The sequence below is a fragment of the Nannobrachium achirus genome, assembly GCF_963921795.1.
Source record: "Nannobrachium achirus genome assembly, chromosome: 21".
NCBI lineage: Eukaryota > Metazoa > Chordata > Actinopteri > Myctophiformes > Myctophidae > Nannobrachium > Nannobrachium achirus.
Window position 1 is genome coordinate 47,239,415 of NC_137828.1, and position 10,000 is coordinate 47,249,414.

Below are 10,000 nucleotides of genomic sequence, written 5' to 3' on the forward strand. Positions count from 1 at the left end.
GATATCCTACTCTTTGATGATCCTGGCACCTGGCTCTGTGGGGGTGACTAGCGTTGTCATCCTGGAGGATAGCATTAAGGCCTGTCCATACTTTGACCGAAACCGCCGTTTTCGGTCAAAAGGTAAGGTTCGACTACAAAATGACGTCACTCGCGACTTCTGAAAAGCATTAGACCGAATGAGAGTTCAGAAATTTGCACGTCGGAAAGTCCAACTCGCCGAACATTTCGGTCAAAGTATGGAGAGGCCTTTAGGCCCCAAATTCTTGCAGAACCCATGCTCAGGTGCTAGGCACACACCTGTGACTGGCACACACCTGCCAGCAATTGAAGCCCAAAACTAGAGTGAATGCCAGCAGAACAGTATAACAGGCCATTTTGGCACATTTTTGCCCGATGCTTACAAGCTGTTCCTTGTTGTAAAGGTGACTAATCAACAATAAAAAGTTCAAATATGTTTTTTTTGCCCAAAACAAAAAAGTGTGCGTGACAAACTGACAGGTTGGAACATGACTGGTTGTATCAAATGTTCATTAATATTTTCAATTACAGTATAATTGGAGTCAACCTTTGTATAAAAGTATCCTTCCTTATCTGTGATTGTGATGTCATGAGCTCCATTGTGTAGTACTTGTTTCAGTTGTTCAGTCCAATGTCGGTGGACTTCTGCTGCTTGAAGGTTAGTCCGTGATCAGAGGGATATACTGGTTCTGATTAATAACATCTGTGTGAGGGAAGATAATGGATACTGGAATAAGTCCTTCATCATATCGCTCACTCACTCTTCAATCTCCATGTGAAGTGGGTGGGAGTTTGATTGATTGAATACTTACTTAGCAGTTCACATAGGAAAAGTACAAGACAGTACTGTTCTTCAGATACAAGGTCTACTTATAGCCAGGACTAAAACCCAAGGAAGCACTATGGCTTGTAGTTGGCCCTGGTGACCCCCAGCTTCCTCAGTGCACGCACGCACCCACATCCTCCACCCCGTCCAGTGTAGCCCCAACGACATGTACAGAGCCACCCCTCCTCAGTCACCAGCCTGTTGTTTAGGCAATCACTAAGAAGAGGACACTGGCCATTACAGACTGATAGAACATCTGCAGCATCCTATTACACGCGCCAAAGGACCTGACGCCAGTCTATAGGGTTTAATTTAATAGCTATGTGGGAACAGAATGGATACTGGTTCTGATCATAGACTGAGCTGCTACGTGGCCCATTTGTTTCTACAGGCCCATTTTGAAGCCTGTTTGTCAGCAAATTCAAATCATAGGGTTCTGTGTAACAACATCTGTGTGAGTGAGGGAAGAGAATGGCTAATGGTCTCCCCTTTTCTCAGTAACAGCCACTGTGCATGCTAGCCCATAATTTACATAATAGGCCTACGTACTGAAGACTGAAGTTTCTCATGGACAATAACAGAAAATGTGAAACTACCATGATAAGGGGTAGAAGGGGGAATAATAATGCATTCATGATTTATAAGAACAACAGGTTTGTGTTCCGTAAACTTTGATGGTACCTTGGATATTAGCATACTGTCTGTCTGTCTGTCTGTCTGTCTGTCTGTCTGTCTGTCTTTCTCTTTCTCTCTCTCACACACTCGCACACACACGCACACACACACACACACACACACACACACACACACACACACACACACACACACACACACACACACACATATAGAGGCATACATATATTTGTAATTTTAATTGATTAATTATGACTGTTAGTAACCTACAGGAGTGGTGCTGTGTGCCTGTGAATGTGTTTGCTGTTGTGTAACTTGGTGGGGACAAGGTGAAATACTCTTCTTTCTTCACTCTGTGGAGAAGATGTCGCAGTCCTGGGGCCGCAGAATTGCCCCACCGAACAACGTGGAGCATTTCAACAGACATGGTCACACAAAGAGAACATCAAATGGCATTTTGTGTCGAAAACTCAAAATCTGTTTTGTTTTTGTGCCATTGAGCCACGCGGTATGTCGTTAGAGAACCGAATTTCAGATGAAACTGATATCAGAGAAGGGGGACATTTGTGACGTAATTACAGGTCTACTACCAGTGGTGGGAAAAAGTACTCAAATGTTTTACTTAAGTAAAATGATCAATACTAGAATGTAGAAATACTCTGTTACAAGTAAAAGCCCGGAATTCAACATTTTAAAGTACAAAAGTATTGGCGTCAAAATATACTTAAGTACTAACATTTCATATGTTTCCAAATGTATAAAAATCCTTTGGAAATAGCAGATCTTCAGAGTTCACAACACATTATGAAGCAGCGCTTTGAGAGCTAATGTATGCTTTATAACAGGGGTCTTCAACGTTTTCAGGCCAAGGACCCCTTAGTTGAGAGAGAGATGAAGCAGGGACTCCCACAACCTTTTCAGAGATTCCATATAGTTTAATAATTTGACAGCACAATCATCGTGCATTTTGGATTCATGTCAATTTGTATTTTCAGATATTTAACAACTTGAAGCGTCAATACATAATAAACGTGACCTTTCACTCTGTACTTAGTGTGCTCTTTTTCCCATTTACACCAAACCGAGAATAGCCAATCAAGCTCACAACGCCTTTCAGCCCGGACCCCCTGTTGAAGAACTCCGCTTTACAGAGTAACTACTAGTAACTAAAGTTTTAGTAAGTAGAAGTAAATGTATTAAAAAGTTGAAATACGATATGAAGTAAAAATACATCAAAATGGTACTTAAGTTCAGTGCTTGAGTACATGTACTTTGTTACTTTCCACTACTGTCTACTACACTACAAATCAGAGAGAGAGAGAGAGAGAGAGAGAGAGAGAGAGAGAGAGAGAGAGAGAGAAAGATGGATGAATACATCCATACATAAATAGGGTACTAATTTAATTAAAAAAATAATTCAAAGATGAAATATGGAAATACATCAATCAATTCTTTATTTGTCACATCACATTACAGGCAATATGGGCGAAAGTATTGATTTGCAGACCCATCATTGCAGTGAAAAGATAGAGAGCAAGAGCATAAGGGGAAAGAGAGGGGTAGAGAAGACACCTAAACACCTTGATATGTGACTAACCTCATAATAACTTAAGGATATATCTAAAGTGTAAACATGGTTTCTGTCTGACAGCAACGATATGATGTCCCCTCCTCTCCTCCCTTCCCCCTCTCTCTGTCCCTATCTCTGTGTCCCCTTACTGCCATCACAGCCACAGGAAGGCCCTGGCAGGCCTAAATACTGATGCTATCTCTGAGCTCTTCATATTCGTCCTACACTGTGTGTTGAAATCTAACCTATCCCACAAAAAGGGAAACCGCTGGTGCCCAACGGTCCATGGCACGATGTCCGTTTCTGTGGCTAGAACAACTTATGGCATGTAGAATGGTCGTGGTACCACCTGGTGAGGGCTGCAATGGAGAACAGACTACAGTCAATTTTTTTTTTTTAAATACGTGATTTATAATTTGAATATATGAATTGAAATAATTAGGTCAAAGGAAGAGAAATAGACCCTAAAAGGGGATTGTGCTTTCACATTTTCTTCTTTTATATAATTTTATTTTTACATTTATTCTACCAGTAGGCCTACAGCTTTGCCTATAGTTTAAAAAAAAATACATATTTCTATACCAGTAGTCTTGGCATTCAAAGAATCAGTAAGCTATAATCAAAGGCTAGATTTTGTCATTTGTCACATAGCTGTTTAAGGGCAACCCAAAGGCTATTCATCACTAAACTGTTCTAGTGGTTCCATTTCTTAGACAGTCCTTTGTGCTTTATTAGTTATGAAGATATGAGTACGAAGTATGAATATGAAGCACACAACGATTGCTCGTCTCACTCAGCAAACTTGTTGGGAAACAAACAGTTTAGCATGTTATGCTTTTGTGGGTTCACTTTGTCTTGCTCTATGCTAGCACTGATGAGGGTGTATAGTGTTGTATGTTGTTGTGTGTTGCAAATACTGTTAATTTATTTTGTTTTTTACTACTTTACTGATGGTGTTACTGTGAGGTCTTTCCATCAATGCTGTATCTAAACAGTACTTTTTTCTTTGCCCTATCTGTTTTTAACTAATACTACTTTGGCGACTGATTTAATTTCCCCAGCAGGATCAATGAAGGTTGTATCTTATCTGATCTTATCTTATCTTAGGCAACTGTACACAGAGGCCCTTACGTATGTACTTACACTGTAAGATAACAGGAATAAAGTTGGTAAACGTAGGCTATACAATATGTAGTCTTTATTAAAGAAAACAATGGCAGTATCTCCAACATGACAACACATAACATAAATAGCATAAAACACCATAAAGAAGATATTTTTAACAAAATCACTGAAAGCTACACAACATTTATTTCAAGTAATTCCACATTTAGTAACAAGTGGCAGTGTTAGATAGATAAAGGCACATAGATGTATAATCATACAAGCCTTGCCAAACCACAGACAGGCTATTGTGTAATCCTTATTGAGCAACTCTTACAATAATTTCTAACTTTGACAAGACGTGTAGATAAGGATGGAATCTTTTTTCAATCTCACCCTTGCCTATAATAAATCTATTAAGGTACATACATTACATAATACATTCTTTCCCCTTTGGCACATAGAAAATCTTTATTTGTTACATGAACTGTGAGTATAGTGAGGAGGATGATTCAATATGGGCCCTAAAACAGATTTAAATGCTTGTGTAAATCTTCTGAACAAGAGTTAAAATCAGTTTAGTTTTTATATATATATATTTTTGACCCACTTGAGAGGAAAATATATATCCAGCCCTGAATCTATTTCAACTCTTGTTTAAATGTCACCTGACATACATGGGTGAAGTTTCAAACGTGGCAGTTTAACTGACATTAATCACTTGAACCCTAGCATCCCGATTAAAAATAGCTACAAGCACAACGCGTCGCAACAGGACGCGTTGTGACTGTGAGCTTGTAGAATGGCTATTTTTGGCAAAGAGATTTGATGTATGGGGGAAAAAAAGCACACTCAGTGCGAACTCAGGTACTAAGTACGAAGAGTGTAAGTGGTTAAAACCCATAGGTTACGTAGGTAACCCCGGTTCTTTAACATCGGCGAGAAGACTCGCCTTGTGGGAAACTGACCTAACCGGAGGTTAGTTTCCCATAAGGAGAGTCTTCTTGTGAGGCGTTAAAAGAACTGGTTCTACATTCAGCTCAGCTTCAGCTAGCAGACACTTTCCCCGGTAGCTCCCACGTCTTCCTTGATCAGTACGTGGCGCTGTGACAGGATGTGTTTGAGTGTGTCCAGTTCCTGCGTTAGCTGTCCTATCCGTATCTGCAGCCTCTGGTTCTCCTCCTGCAGCTGAGAGGCCCTCTGCTGGGTCAGCACGATGCGTCGGCGGGCCTTGTCCCGGCTCTTCCTCACGGCCACATTGTTCCTCTCCCGTCGCATGCGGTACTCCATGCTGTCCTTGCTGAGGGTCCTTTTGGTCACCGGGGCGCGCAGGGGCATGGGGGGCGACGGCAGTACGAAGTGAGAGAACTCCTGAGGGGTCAGGATCAGAAATGTTAAAGCACAGAAATTAGGTTTATTCACCACCAAGCTCATACACGCACACGCTTACTGCAAAAAAAACAAGATAACAGCTCAGTCTGTACAGGGGCGTCATTTCAGAAAACACTAGAGGGTCGCATGAAAAGCAACCACTTTTCAATATGGAAAATAATCCATCTATAATCTGGTGTTCGAGTCTGTCACTGGAATCCCTTGCAGTGTGTGTATCAGATCAGAGCAATAAGCAAGAGTGTGAGGAGTCATATATTCATGGCCAACTTGGTATACGGTACAGTAGATGGCAAGCCTGTTGCTTTCATGCGCTATATCTCCATCTCTCTTTCTAAGTAGACATAAGACAGACAGACAGACGCACGCACGCACGCACGCACGCACGCACGCACGCACACACACACACACACACACACACACACACACACACACACACACACACACACACACACACACACACACACACACACACACACACACACACACACACACACACACACACACACACACACACACACACACACACACACACACACACACACACACACCTGTTGGGCTTGGACCTGGTTCTGGTGATGGTTGTTACTCCCAGAACCCATGGAGTGACAAGATGGTGCGTAGGACAGGTACGATAGCCCTGTCATCTGCTCAGCCATTCTGTCTCCACCACCTCTGCCCATTCCTTGAGACTGGCTATATGACATCATGTCCATCTGTGTCATCTGACCGGCCGATACAGCTGGGTTGTTCTGGCTGTGAACCTGCCCTGGATAGGTGTTCCATTCCTGGATGACAGTGGACGTCCTGGTGTCAGACATCTGTGTGGAGTTAAGAATCACAATCAAGATCTCTGTAACCACATTAGACCCTACATACTTCCATTGACCCAGGTCAATGGTATAGCCCTCCCCAGGAGTCTTGACTTTAGATAGATAGATAGATATAGATAGATAGATAGATAGATAGATATAGATAGATAGATAGATAGATAGATAGATAGATAGATAGATAGATAGCCGAAAATAGCAGATTTGCAAGCCCTCAAGCGCCACGTTTGACGCATTGCAGGCTTGTAGACCGGCCATTTTTTCCACAGAATATTCATTTATTTTTGCTGAATGTTCACCTATTATGACATTATGGCCAGAATTGGAACGCTAGGGTTCATGTGGTTAATTTCTCTCATTAAATCACCGTAATTACAAATTTGATTGAAATAAATATTCTACAAGCTCACAACATACAGCAAAAGTGACATGTTGTGAGCTTGTAGATCTGCTATTTTGAAAAGAAAAGAATTGAACATTGTCACTTATAATAGCATGCCCAAAATATGGATGCTAGGCTGAACGTGGTTCAGTCTGTCTGTGGGGTTTATAAATAATATTTAACAGATGAAAAGTATTAACAGTCACAGAGCTTGTGACTAAATAACAACTACATTGGATCCTTTTTCCATTTCCTGAAAAGTAACGGTTTTGGAAATAGGTTACAAGGTCAAACAGCAACAATAACCATTATTTTATACTTTAGATATTCAAAAATAGCAGATATACAATATACTTCTAGAAGGGTCCCTGGAACAAAGTATTTTGGGGGTCCCTGACATTTTTAAAAACAAAGCCTTAGCCTATCCTTACCTCCCCCTGACCTTTATACTGTAAATAGCCTATTTATTCTTCAGTTTGTTTCACAACTGATTTTCTTTAATGATATTTTCTGCATAGTAGGCTACTGAGTTTTATTTGTCTGTCATTCAATGTTATATGAGTTATAAAAGGACCCCAATTGAAATAAGCCAAAGGCTATTTTGTGATGTTAATCCTTTTAGTTGACCTTGTACCAGTGAACTGTACTGCATGAAACTGTACCTTTTCCTAATAAAGTTTTCAATCAATCAATCGATCGATCGATCGATCGATCGATCAATCATTCAATCAATCAGAAACCTTAGAAGGATTTAGAAGACATTTGTTAAAATACGGCTTTGAATCTGACTTTAGCACTATATGACTTTTCACAACAGAGCTGTTCTCTCTTTCAATTTCTTTTTTTTAGTATAAGAAAGTACAATTCTTCGTGTTTCAGCTCCTCAATAAATAAATAGTAGCAAAGATAGTGATCAAATGTAGGCTAAAGTAGTCAACTTGTACATGTTTCATTCCAACTATGTTGCTGTTTTAGCTGTTCATCAATCTGTATTCCCATTTGGTATTGGCTACTTATTGCAGTTATGGGTTTGACAGTCACTATACGGGGTGTGTGTGTGTGTGTGTGTGTGTGTGTGTGTGTGTGTGTGTGTGTGTGTGTGTGTGTGTGTGTGTGTGTGTGTATATATATATATATATATATATATATATATATATATATATATAATACCAAATTGGAATGCAGATTCAATCCATTGTTTTGCAGTTAAATTGATAGGCTATATTATAGACAATTGTATCAATACAATTCTGAATTGACTTACCATGATGACTTCCCGTCTGTGCACTACCAACCAAATAATAGTAGCCTTTTTACTGAACGTTCCTCAAAGTTCCTCTCTGTGGTGGAGTCTGCCTTGAAATGAGCTGAGGAGAGACAGTGAGACAGGTAGGCTACTTATACCCCGGTGATGATGCCATGACTTCCTCAAACACAACACACACGCACACGCGCACACGCACACACACACACACACACACACACACACACACACACACACACACACACACACACACACACACACACACACACACACAGGAGGAGGAAAGGGAGGATGGGGTCCTTTAGAGGGGTTCCAGGTGGCTGTGAGCTTGAATATCTTCTTTTCTTGGATGTGAATAATGTGGAATGTTTTACATTTTAAATATTTTAACAACAGTTCCTTTTTACCGGTGTAGGCTACAAGCTTGTAGATCTTATATTTTTACTAATAGCTTATAATCAGAGGGAACTGAGTCAAACAAAATGTAAGGCCTCAATTGTCAGGGTGGGTGGGGGAGTTAGATTCTGACGGGTGTGAGAAAATGACACAACACCTGTTGGGAAAGCATCTGATGACCACATAGTGTTGGAGAGTAGGCTAGTAGGTCTTGTGTGTAGGCCCAATCTGGCTAGCCATCATCAAAAAAAAAGTTCACTTTCCTTCTTGAGAGATTAGTGTATATAGCCTATAATTCTTCTACCACAAACATGTAGGCTAATTAAACTTAAACAATTAGTTTATGACTGGTCGACTGGTTCAACTATAGGCCTATTTGCAAGTGATTCAAATTTTATGACTTAACGCATATGCGTCTAGGCCTGTGCTGAAATATCGATATGGCAATATATCGCGATATTACCTCCAGAGATAAATTATCGATATTGCTGGCAAATATTGATTTTTCATAACACCAGGGATTTTCCCAGTTAATATACTGTATGGTGCAGTACTGCCAGCCGCCTGCACTGTTTGTAGTGGGGGCGCTAGTGAGATAAATGAGAGTAGATTGGCCGTATTATACACAGTGAAGAGATGCAATTTATGGCTCTTTGAATGGCTCTGGCTCACTTCAAAGAGCCGTTCAAAAGACTGGCTCATTTGGCTCTTTTGGCTCAATGCATATTTAAAATATTTTCGTTGAAACATGAATCCACAAGGTGGCACGGTCTGGCACCACATTCCTCTGCTGACAGTTGAGATCACAATTTTGTATTTACCCTTTTTATAACACATGTGTGTGTAAATTAAGCTACCTTGACTAATGTTATTCATGCAACACCTAAAAAAAACAAGCAGGCAACAATGAACTCGCTCACAATGTGAGCTTGTACATCGGCTATTTTAAAATAGCAAACATTTAAATATTTACAGGGACAATACAGTCATTTGTCATGGAAGTGGACTTCCCAAGCAATATGGAGACGTTTTAATTATAGAAATCGCTTAATAATTGTCTAAGCTATGATCAAATCAAACTGTAGTGTCTTAATTTGCTTCCTAGGTAGCTGCACATTGCCGCGCCGCACCGCTCATCGCGGCGCCGCCGTCGCCGCACCGCGTCGTGAGCCAATTCAGCCAAATGAACGGCTCCCTACTCCGCGAACCGGATCCCATCGTTCACTTCAAAGAGCCGTTCAAAAGATTCGATTCGTTCGCGAACGTTGCATCTCTAGATAGAAGAAAGTTATGTTGTTCAGACCAAACTGTCAGCTGTGAGGGGGAGGAATCAGGGACGTACTGGGCCCCTGATTCAGCCAGGGAAAAGGAGTTGGAGAGGCCCTCATTGCACCGGATTTTTTCGCCTTCCGGATGCGCCGCGAGGCCCTTATACTAAACGATGAGCGGTTACTGTGATCTGCCTCCCAGACGGCTCGCCTGTCCTGACTCTTCGCTGCTTCTGTGAAGACGGTTTAAGCTGCGGTGTGTTTGCCGATGGTCTTGTCCAGAACTGTGTCACGTTATTCATCGCTCGTTCCTCGCCG